This window comes from Urocitellus parryii, chromosome 12 (assembly GCF_045843805.1).
Source record: "Urocitellus parryii isolate mUroPar1 chromosome 12, mUroPar1.hap1, whole genome shotgun sequence".
NCBI classification, from domain to species: Eukaryota; Metazoa; Chordata; class Mammalia; order Rodentia; family Sciuridae; genus Urocitellus; species Urocitellus parryii.
The window spans coordinates 55,259,333-55,263,371 of record NC_135542.1 but is presented as its reverse complement, the minus strand read 5'-3'; positions in this window follow the sequence as shown (position 1 = coordinate 55,263,371).

Below are 4,039 nucleotides of genomic sequence, written 5' to 3'. Positions count from 1 at the left end.
GAAGTCTGGAACCTTGTCTGCCCTCACTACAGACTCTGCATATGGGCCACCGGTACCTTTGGCTGAGACTAACCCTCACTCACCCCAGTTACTGTTCTTCAGGACTGTGCACCAGCCGTCACCTTCTCAGCTGGGAAGATTTCTCTCCTGCAGCTCTCCCCTTTGGATGGTCAACATGCTGAAAGGAAAGGAAGGTGGCAAAGATTGCATTGGATTTGTTAAGTCCAGCTGTCCTTCCCTGTGACCATAACCTTGCCACCATCAGAGACGTTACCTGACGTGACCTGAACAATACAACTGTGGGCCTGGTGTGCTTAGTCTCTATGGGACACTTCATGGTTTGTCCCACTTAAATGACCTTACATGCACCAGGTATCATCACACTTGAGATAACACTCTAGGTTTCAAGGTTTGAAGAAGGAATGCCATATCCTTCGATATCTGTAAATTGGTAGAGGTATAGGCTAAGTTTCTACTCTTTGGGGTGGAATTAGGGACATAGCAGGCTTTCATGAACATAGAAAATAAGAGAATTGACTGGATCCAGGTGGGATGTGCTGGCTCTGGCCCCTGGGGACACTCTTGACTTCTGCTGACAATCTCTTCAGATGACCGGATTTGGGGCCACTGTGGATTTAACGTACTGAGTTCTCAAAGGCCTTCTTGCTTGTGACAGGCATCAGTCTATTTTCTTGACCTAGGGACTATTGGGTCCATTTGAAATCAATGTACCTCCTTCAAAGAAGAATGACAAATCCCTGCTAAATTATAGAGTTTGTCAGTGGATGGTTGGCATATCTATTTTTTTTTCAGCTACTATGATATGTCATTACGTGTGGCATCCCTACCAACCCCAAACCCAAATGCAAAACAAGAACAAAGGCTGTTTTCCAAAGCCCACACGTTTCACTCACAGATTAGCATCCCAGCACCATTCATTACTATTCTATTTGTTCTTAATATACAAATGAGTCTAACAAACATGTCTACCGGGTCTCCAAGTCCACAGTGGACTAAAGGAAGCAGCTGAACAAGGAGCTAAGAGTGTGTCACTTGCAGAACTAAGGAGATTTGACAGCCTGATAGATGAGCAGTGTACTAGAAGCATGGAACACTTTAAAAGCAAATTTCAAGGAGGTAGAAAAGTATTTTACTTAGTTAAAAAAAATCTTCATTTATTCCAAATGATAATATGTATGTCTTGCCATAAAGTACAAGATACATGAGGTGTCACTGATTTTATAAATGATGATCATGTATTTATAGTTTAAAATTTTTTTTGTCCTTTCATTTATTGGTGTATTTGTCCTTAGATTCAGCCATTGTAAATATTGTCTTAATCAAGTAGTCATTGACTTGATCCATGAATGACATCTTGGAGATTTTAGGTGGTGGGAAGAAGATAGCATTTTTCCATTTGTGACATTCAGATGACAATGTGCTGGTTGTGTTCTGTGTGGATGGATCTACTTCCAAGTAAAGTCAGAGAGCTTTTTGGTGGTCTGCACTGCCCTCCTATACCTCTCATGTGTCACCCTCACTCCCCTGAGTCCATGCATCACCAAGGCAACTCAAAGATGACCTATGCTCTGCTACTTATCCCCAGTGTTCCTCAAAGCTGATCAGGAGCAGAGCCAGGCCCTCTCCCCATCTTCTGTCACTCCGGGGCAAGCAGAGATCTGGGGCAAGATAGGTGACCAGGATCAGGTGGAAGCTATGGGAGGTGGACATCAGCAGTCTGTAAAGCTGAAAGCCAAGTTTACTGTGACCAAGGACAAGTGACAAGTGTGCAGCCAGCCCATGAGGGACAAATGTCAGTCCTCCCATGCTAAGGCTGGGTGGGGTGGGGTGGGGGTCAGGGAATCCAGAGGTCAGGTTGTCTGCAAGTCCGTCCAAACAGACAGGGCACATACCCATTACTGGCTGTCAGAAACCTCAGGGGGAAATACATGACTCTGGTAAAAAAAGAGGAGTAGAAAGGAAAAGGAATAGAAGAGGCCGTTAAAATAGCTATCGTTTCTTTATTCTTTGTTTTCTTCTGTCTTTATTTCGTATTTTATATAAAAGCTCAGTCACCAAAGAGAACCTTCTAAATGCCAGGTGGGGCCTGGGCAGGGTCGTCAGCAGCTGACTAAATAGAACTACTTTCCTGCTGTCACCATGCTGGGTTAGAGAAATGGTTTCAGCCTCCAGGACTTCCAATCTGATGTTTCCCAAATGAAATATATGTGTTTATAATGGGAAAAAAGGGAGAGAGAATGTTGTGACTGTGAGTAGATAAAAGTAGGCCAGCCCTGCCTGGCTTCATGGAGGAACAGGCCATGTGTCCAGGTCATAGGGAGCTCTGGAAAGAGGACCCACTAGGATCTCTGGCCTCAGATCCTAAGTTACCATCTCTTCTCCAGTGTCCTTAGGACAGAGGGGTACAAAATCTAACAGGAATGAAAATGAAGAGAGTCTGTGAAGGAACAGTCTGGCTGTGGGACATGGAACCTTAGTTCATTCGTTGGTAAAATGAAGCCCAGAACGCCTACATCACTGGGTCATTTTGAAGATTATATAACACCAGCATGATGCAGCCCTCAGGAAATGAAGCTACTATTTTTTTTTCCTGTTGGGCAGTAAAAGTATTTTTACAACTACTGTTTTTAAAGGACATGGCCACTCACAGTGATCATTCTCTGAAACACCCAAGCTTTCATGCAACATCTTTCCCCTTCTTCCTCCTCCACATTCCCTCTCTGAATGTATGAAACCACTTTCTTGAGTGCGGCATCAGGCCATTGAAGAAGTTCAGCTGCAGAGACCTCTGGGAAAGTGGCCATCTCTTATTATAGTGCTTCGCAAGTCAGAGGAGGCCCATGCCCTCCGCTTACCTCTAACCTGAGATGCAGCAGGTTTCCATATACTTCTGAGCCCCATGTTGCCAACTAGGGGTTTTCTGGACCATACAGACCAACCAACTTGAGGAGACTGAGTACTGACCGGGTGTTTTTCCAGAAATTCTGTTGGGCAATGTGGTTTCCTAGAACTGAAGTGACATTAGTGGCAGGAAGGAAGTTAGGCAACCTGGAACTCAGTTGCTCTTGGTAGGCTTCTGTGGGCAGGAAGGTCCTCTCTCCTGATGGACACCTCATGAGCTCAGCTGGTCAGTATGTGGTGCTGGCCAGGTCCTGGAAGGGCTAAGCAGTTGGGCAGTGAGTTTCACCTCAACACTCTGTCCATCCATCCTGCTGTCCGTGCATGCATCCATTCATTTGGAAATGTTTGTCAAGCTCCTACAGTGGGTCAGACATGGTGCTAGGTACTGGGGACCGCAGAATGAGCTGGGCCACTCAGGCAGGCAGCGGCTCACTCCTGCATGCCTTGTCATAGCATCTGGACTCTATTCTAAGGGGCTGAGCGTCGTCGCCCTAGAGCTTGAAGCCTGAATGTGAGAGCACCAGCCTCTCCTCTCAGCGGGGCACAGGGTGAGCTGAGTCAAATCCCTGCCTTTGGTTCACGGGCTTTTGATCAAGTGATTTAACCTTTCTTGATCTCTCAGCCTCATCCATAAAATGGTGATAACAGAGTCCATCTCGCGGGGTTCACGTGATGTCTAGACAATTTAACCTCCGTGAGCATTTTTGGCCTTTGGCGCTGAACAACTTGATTGAGCTCCACCCATTTCTCGGGGGCGGGGGTGGGGGGCGGAGCGCCTTCCTCTCTACACTAGTGGCTCCTGCCGGGGCTGATGCCACCGCTAGATGGCGCACGATCCCCACACAAGGGCTCCTTCACGACGGTGGGACAAGAGATGACAGCTTCAGCCAGGGCCAGCCTGGGAAACCCTAGCTAATTCAGTTCCCTGGCAGCCTGACTGGGCCCCACGGGGACTCCCTCTCTTTTTCTTGCCCTTTTCTTCTGCCTAGTTTTCAGTTGATGTACTGTATTTTATGCCCTGCCTTTTTGTTTCTGAAAAAAAGTAAACCATTTATTTAATCATTCTTTTTAAGTACATTTTCTTTGGGGGCTTACAGCGTCACCCAGGTTGTACTCT